Source organism: Lucilia cuprina, chromosome 4, assembly GCF_022045245.1.
Source record: "Lucilia cuprina isolate Lc7/37 chromosome 4, ASM2204524v1, whole genome shotgun sequence".
NCBI classification, from domain to species: domain Eukaryota; kingdom Metazoa; phylum Arthropoda; class Insecta; order Diptera; family Calliphoridae; genus Lucilia; species Lucilia cuprina.
In genome coordinates, this window is record NC_060952.1 from 81,079,105 (window position 1) to 81,088,039 (window position 8,935).

Consider the following 8,935-nt stretch of genomic DNA (forward strand, 5'->3'; position numbering starts at 1 on the left):
TAAAATTTTTATTCTACACAAAACAAACAATACAACCCTGATCAGCTGCCGACGCGTCAAAAGTTGAAATTTGCTGAACTTTTCGCGACAGACGCGTTACAGACTACAGTTTTTAACTTTTTTCTAGAATCTAAACATTTAAATGGCGCCGTATAAGCAAGCATAGTGCCAGGGTAACAATCCAAGAAGCCTTGTCCAAGAAATACCGAAACGACTTATACCTTTCTATAGGAAGCCAGATCGTTTAGACTTAGCTAATGAGTTTTATGGTCTCCACCAAAAATCCAATGAGTTTTCTATGGTTCTCCACCATGTATCAAATTAAAAGTTGGGTTATAAATCCGAATACATATGTAAAAACAGTAACGCCAATGCGATAGTGAAACGTAAAACTCAAAAAGGACGGCCTGATTCCCCTTAAGAGATAATGGCAATGACGCACGACGATCTTCCTTCACCCAGAGCTGAATTATGAATGCAGTGTGTAACTTGTTGAATGAAAATATTATATTTCAACTTTTTTTGACAGAAGCCTATAACAGAAACCTTAAACTTAAAGAATCAAGGAAATTTACTTCTTTTGAACGAACGAAAGTCATGACTTACTAGGTATATGGTACCCTCAAAAATATAATAATATATTTTTAGATTACAACCCGATTTTCCAAAAGGTCTTTTTATGGGGTCAAATATGGTCCTACATAGGTACATACAATTTGTTCATATGCTCTCTAACGGATATGGCTTAATCGACTCAGAAAAGTTTATTTATCCATAACGGTTCGCCATATCCGATTTTATATATTTAATTTCAAAAGGAAGTATTTTTATGGTATTTTTAATAAAGTCAAATTTTAAAGTTCAAAAATCGACAAGACCTATTTCCTTACCATAGGTACACTCTATGGTAAATCCGATATGAACTAAGTAAATACTGAACATATCCCGAGCAAAGTAGAGGAGCCTTATCGTTCATGAAAAAGATGTCACAAAGACCAATAATGATTATACAAAGAATCGGGTTATGGCTATAGTTACCTCCAACATTATAGGTAAACTCAGATCGTTTTAGTTTTGAGTCGTCGATATGTTGCTACTCAAAATACTTTGGCTTTGTTTGGTTGGTTAACGTGGTAGTTCACTGCGCTCAAACAGTCAAGTAGAGTGAAAGAGACTTCGTTTTGACGGGACCATTTCATTCGTCAGATGTAGTAGTTATAGTTTTAGATCCATCCTGGAGCAGTGAGAAATGTCAGGATATCATTAAGCTTTGATCTAGATATTTCATTAAGATTAGATATAAAGTAACTGCCAAGAAAACGTTTTTTTTCACGGATAGAGAAGGACTTTCACAGATAAGATGTTAGACCATTTCTCCCTTTTCCCCTTCTTCGGTTTTTAAGGTGTCTTGTGCGTTTCTCATTGAAGCAGGACCACTTTGGCTCTTTTACATGTGTCTAGGTTATTCCACCAATTTTCAGCTTTTTGAAGATAGAATCTGAGGATAAAACTCTTAATTAAAAACTAACGTGGTTGCTACTGGAACGGCATTGGAGATATCAAGAGTAGATCCCGTTCTAACAAGCTCATCTGTCTTTATTCCCTTTTATAACGATTCCCAAAAAGTGTCCGGACTGATTTCAAAGAAGATCTTTCTAAAGTATTTTTATCTTTATAAAAATTTACAAGATTTATTTTCTTGCAATATACAAACTTTGTGGTGTGAAAGATATGAACAGATATGCATAATGAAGGAACCCATCGGTCAGAAAAAGAATCCACAAAGAATCGGCCTACAGTTACAAAAATGGCCGCAAATAGCCGTACAAAGTAGAGTCACTATAAGTATGTTTGTTTAAAAAAGCTTCCTGAAGGCCCCAGAGATATTTTCGGAATCCAAAATCTTAAATAGTTTTATCGTATAAAATCTCAATAAGTTTCCTACGTAAAATAAAAAAAGAGATTTTTTTTTTAATCTCAAATCAATGCAAATATTAGATTATGTACTTACTTAATTATAAGCATTTTAACTATTTGACCCATTGTGCATGTTACATTTCTCTAGCGGTTTTAACTAATAAATCCCTGTGAGAAAATATCTTCAATTACTTACCACAACACTTTTCTAACAAAATAAACCAAGATATTTTCTAAAATTACACCAATAATATCTGGCCACAAGACTGTGAAACCATGTTTTTCGTTTGACTTACAGAAATTTGAAAAAATAACCACAATGTTTTTTTTTTTTTTTTCTTAAATTTTATTTTTACAATGAACTTTATTTTCAGTTCATGAATGTGTGTATTTGGAACATAAATTTCTTTAAAAAATATATTTAAATTAAAAAAATAGAGTATTTAAGATTTTAATGTTGTGTTTAAAATTGAATTTGTTTTCGTTTCATATTTTTTTTTGTTTTCATATTGAACTTTGTTGACTTCCCCAAAAAAAAATTAAAAAAAAATAATTAACTGATAAGAATTCATTTACTATTGACTTGTTTCAAAAGTCTACATATTTTTTTGTGAATTATAGGATTTTTTTAATTATAAAACAATAATGAAAAATGAATGTATTTATATGTATGTATATATGTATGGGGGAAACTTTAAAATTTTTTTAATTTATACTTTTTTTATAATAAACAAATATTTAATAAATCGCAATAATTATTTCCCTTTTCAACGGTGCGAGTTACTTGAATAATGAAGTCTTAATGTTTAAATTTATACTTAGAAAATCGGCTGCAACTGACTGTATATAATATCTATTAAGATAGATAGATAGATAGATAGATAGATAGATAGATAGATAGATAGATAGATAGATAGATAGATAGATAGATAGATAGATAGATAGATAGATAGATAGATAGATAGATAGATAGATAGATAGATAGATAGATAGATAGATAGATAGATAGATAGATAGATAGATAGATAGATAGATAGATAGATAGATAGATAGATAGATAGATAGATAGATAGATAGATAGATAGATAGATAGATAGATAGATAGATAGATCAAGAAACTGCATAATTCATTAATTAACTTTTTAATACAATTTTAAATAATTACATTTGAATAATAACTTATACCTGCAATTGTAACCATTACATACATGTAGATATGTACTAGTAACCACAATACATAGTACATACATATATAAGAGTTCTTAAACCCTTAAAGAAATCAATCCGCAATAATGAATATCTATAAATTTCAAAAACATCCTGTTTTTGTTCCAAACAATATTTTGTAAAAATCATAAACACAAATTTGTTTACGATTTTTACAAAATTAGCACATTGAAAATTTGGTTATTTTTCAAAAAACAACACAGGTAAAAATTCCCATACGATCATAGACAAAACAAATCAAACATGTTCGTTCAAGTATGATTTTAAAAAATATATAATTTTTACCACAACCTTTTCCTAAGGATTTGTGTCTTAAAATTGAGTGAGTGTCATCACGTTTAGCAAATATTAAAGAAATAAACAACTAAATAAATCTTGGTTTCATTTGAATATATGTAAATAGAAATTTGTTGTTGAAAAATTTGTATTGTCGGCACGTGTAAGAATTATGGCTCTTTTTCAATGTTTTTTTCAAATTTAAATATTCTTTCTTTTTTTCTAAAGTTATGAATGTTAGTTTTTTTGTATAAAAAGATCAAGTCAATATTTAGTTATGAAATGAAAAGGACCGATTTATTGTTGACAAATTTGTCATAATATTGTGACAGTGTTGACTCATCTAAATAATTTAGAAAATGATGTTAAGATTGAATTAATAAAAGTGATCAATACGATGTAGAATTAAGTAGAAAGCAATCTTAATTGTTATGTCGGATCTTATCAGGGTGACACTTGCAATAGGGCTATTAACTGAAATCCTTTTTATTTAAATAAAAACAATATCTAAAAAAATATTTAAAAATCATTTTTAATAAATTTTCTTTAAAGAAAATTTAAATCCCAAAAATAGATTTATTTAATATTTACTTTAATCACATTTACTTTTCTAAATCTTTGTTTAAGTATGTTTTGGAAATTTTCAACAGATTTGTGATCACATATTGTCAAATATTACATAAAGTTCGTTAATCTGAACAAACAATCCAAAAAAAATCAATAGTAAGTATTTAATCTATTTACTAAAGTTAAGTATTTGTTAAACTAACAAATTTGTGGAATTAATGAGTTTTAATCTTTGGTTTTCTTAATTTTTATTTGACTTTTACATACATATGGCGCTAGAATTTATTTTTTCAAAATTTGTTATTTTAATAAATTAGAAATTCCAAAAGTTAATTAATATAAATAAATATTAGTTTTTAGTGCTATTGTTAAATGAAAAAGTAAATACAAAAATTTAAATTTTAAATACAAATTAAGATTTTTAAACCATTTTAAGGTAAAAACTTAAAATTTTAACTTAGGATAAGAAAAGAATTAGGATAAATGTGTTACGTCAGATTAATATAATTTGTAGCGGAGCCAAAGGTTCAAATTCGATCTTTTTCGAAGTTTTTAAAATAGTAAAAGTTTTATCTATGGTAAAGTCTAATGATATAGACTATAGACTAGACTATAGTCTAGTTTATAGTCTAGTCCATAGTCTAGTCTAATCTATAATCTAGTCTATAGCCTACTCTATAGCCTAGTCTATAGTCTAGTCTATAGTCTAGCCTATAGTCTAGTCTATAGTCTAGTTTATAGTCTAGTCTATAGTCTAGTCTATAGTCTAGTCTATAGTCTAGTCTATAGTCTAGTCTATAGTCTAATCTATAGTCTAGTCTATAGTCTAGTCCATAGTCTAGTCTATAGTCTAGTCTATAGTCTAGTCTATAATCTAGTCTATAGTCTAGTCTATAATCTAGTCTATAGTCTAGTCTATAGTCTAGTCTATAGCTTAGTCTATAGTCTAGTCTTGTCTATAGTCTAGTCTATAGTCTAGTCTATAGCTTATTCTATACTCTAGTCTTTAGTCTTGTCTATAGTCTAGTCTATAGTCTAGTCTATAGTGTATTCTATAGTCTAGTCTATAGTCTAGTCTATAGTCTAGTCTATAATCTAGTCTATAATCTAGTCCATAGCCTAGTCTAAAGTCTAGTCTATAGTCTAGTCTATAGCCTAGTATATAACCTGGTCTATATTCTAGTCTTTAGCATAGTGTATAGTGTTGTCTATAATCTGGTCTATAGTCTAGTCTATAGCCTAGTATATAACCTAGTCTATATTCTAGTCTTTAGCATAGTGTATAGTGTTGTCTATACGATCTATTGTCTACTCTATAATCTAGTTTATAGTCTAGTCTATAGCTAAGTCTACATTCTAGTCTATAGTCTTGTCTATAGTGTAATCTATAGCCTTGTCTATAGTCTAGTTTAATCTTCATTCTAATCTTGATCCACATTCGCTCTTAATGAGGCCATTCTAGACGACATAAAAATCATTAAATAACAAAAGTAATAAAATTTCCCGACAACATAACTTTTTCATGAAACTCCCTCTAAAATTTCAAAATAATAAACACTACTTTTTACCCAACTACTTAATAAGTAATAATTTATGCTCCTTTTTAGTAATTTTACGATCTTAATTGCTTTTAAGACATTAATATTCATAATATTTTTTTTTTTAAATTTTACCGAAAATTATTTTAATAAAACTATTAAACTAGTTGTCGCCATTTAAAAAACAGTCTAAACAAATCATTTAGAACAATTGAAAATACATAAAAATGCTATAAAAAATGGCAAGATCAATTTACAAGTTTTTACGACTTTCAATCTCTTTTTAAAATGTCGTTATAATCATTCCAGAATTTATCACTGAAAACAGAACTCAAGTCAAGCATTCAACTGAGGGTGTTCCTGTTTTTAGAGGAGCCGTTTTAAGAAAAATTTTACGACTTTTTCAATATTTTGCAATATAATAATACAAATAATTTTGAATTGAAAATTTTTAATGTTCATATGCTTTAAGTAATTCCCACACAAAATTTTGAAATAAAAGTGTGACGCCAAAGATTTATTCAAAAATATGAAATATTTCTTCATAGATTTGTTGTTGTTTAAAACTCAAGTGTTTTCTAATACATATATACATATGTGTGTATGTATGTTGTTGGGTTCATATTAGTCAAGAGTCCTTCTTTGAATACTAGTTCTAGTTGAATGAATTAGTATTTTGTTCGGCCTCATAATGTTATATTTTATGATTGCTTTTTGATGACCATAAAATCAAATAAAAACGTGCGTTTTGTGTTTTACATTTTTTTAAATTTGTTTTATTTGAAATTGTGTAAAATGGGAATAATTTTGAATTAGTTGAATTTTATAATTTGATGTGTATGATTTAATATGTTATTTATACTTTAGTTACTTTAAAATTAAACTTTTTGAACATTATATTACTACTTATCTGATCTTTTTAACAATCTAACTAAAACCTTCATTAAGCATAGTAACAGAATTAGAATGAATTCCTAATTCGCTTTAGCGAAATCCTTTCTGGTTTTTATTTCAAAACAAGTTTGATCGTCTCGTCACTCTATAGATTACAAAGATATAGTTACAAAGTTAGTTATGGTTTTAATACATGGCATTTATGTTTTAAAGTGTTTACTCTCTAGATCCTATACCCACCTTAAAGTATACCAATCATCTCAGAATCATTTTCTGAGTCGATTTAGGTATGTCCGTCCATCTGCCCGTTCATGTAAACCTTGTAATCAAACTACATTTCGCAATTTTGAAGATATTTCAATGAAATTTGGTACATGATATTCTATTTTCCTAGGGACGAACTCTATTGAAAATGGATAACTGTACCACGGATTAGGGCTTGTAAACCTTGTAATCAAACTACAGGTCGCAATTTTGGAGGTAATTCAATGAAATTTGGCATATGATATTCTATGGTACCACACAGAGAAAACAGATTCGTTGTGATAATTGAATTTGTTTCCAATCGAATTCAGTCGGTTCTCACAACTACACCAAAATTCGATTGTAATTATTGAAAAATTCGGTTACTATAGCTGAATATATGTTGTACATAACTATTTTTGTTATTTATTTGGTAATGTAGTTTGAAATTATTGGTATTTGCAACTGAAATATTATTTATTGAAAACAAATTTGTGGATTTTGTGTATTTTAAAATATATTTAATTTTATATAAAATATTTGCAATAAAATATGAATGAATAAGATGTCTACATGTCTACAATGTCTACATTTCCGCAGCTGTAAAATATATTAGAAGATAAAAAATATATTAAACATTACCATCAGAATATACATACACAGAGGGGAAAAATATAAATGCCTCTTACCAAATTGACAATACAACATTGCAACAATTCTTTGTTGAAATCTAAATTTTATACACATCCATTGTCTAAGTGTTAACAAACGTGATAAGCTCACGGATTGTTGTCAATAGTGATCTTACCATGTTTGTTAACATTTAGACAACGAATGTGTATATAATTTAAATTTCTACAACGAATTGTTGCAATGTTAACAACGTTGGGTTGTCGTAATTATGTATATATTTCGAAAATGGTTGTTATTGAAAAATCATAAACACTTTGGTGTCAATTTGATACCAGAGAATGTACACGTCTGATTAAATTTATTTGGCTTGGTTCAATATTTTACAAAAATCCATAAAGTACCAATTCAATAACATAGGTATAGTACCAATCTACATACATATTTTCAAACGAATATGACTCAAAATTATAGCTTTATTGTTTCAAATTCAAAAAATACTTTCAGAAGAACGAAAAAGTACCATAAAGTTCCCCTTTATAGGTTTTACGTGCTCTACTTGCTGAATTTTAGATTTCAAGTTTCAATATTATAGAAAATCCAAAAGGTACCATCGTCATAATGTTTAGTAGAGAGAGAAAGATTTTAGTAATTTTTAATACCAAGCAAACTGCATAAGACCTTATGTATTTGAAAAGGCGCAGGGACCCAGAAAATATATAACCAGCAAAAAAATAAAACGAAGTACATTCAAAAGTATAATATTTATAACCACTTCAAAAGTAGCACTAAGTTGAGTTTTTTTACCTTCTGTAGAAGTGATGTTTATAGATTTCCAAAGAAGTGAAAGGAATCGAATTTTGTTTAAAGTTTATGATATTTTTTTTTGTATTGAAATTTTTTTAATTAAACCCATTTTATTTTAAAGTTGATTGATAAATGCGTGTAATTTATTTATTTATGTTTATATTATTTAAGTCCAATTTCTAATAACTTCCAAAAAAGAACATAAAAATTACTTCCTGAGAATGATTTCAAATGTAGTGAATTTGGAATTAAATAAAAAGAACATACCTCCTACGAGAAGCTTGTTTTATAATCATAACTTCCTTAGTTCTTTTTTAGTACTTCCATGGATTAAATTTTACTTCTTTTTCGCTTCTTTGGAAGTTGTTTTTTTGCTGGGTAGTTATAAGTGAGTCTATGGACAATATTTCGATATGTCAAATCAAATTCAATAAAAAGTCTACCAAATAGGTTATTTAAATATGATTCAATCATTTGGGTAATTGAAATTGTACTTACCTTTTTTATGACACTTGTTTTACACGATTAAATTGATGCTTAAAGAAATCTCCACTTCTTAAATCTCTAGAGTATATAAACATGGTGATTTAGTGATTTAATAAGGTGTTAACTCTAGGAAAATCTTTAAGTATATACACTAACATAAAGTATAGCTCTCGCTCTTCCAGCAATGACATAAAATAAAGTTCGAATATTTTGACATGTTTATGACTAAACATTTGAAAATCAAAACCTCAAAATTGTCACAATTGTACAAAGTAAACCTTTTCTAAGGAACTATTAAAAATATGAAACCTAACTACATTAAATAATGACACTCAATGGAACTCGTAACG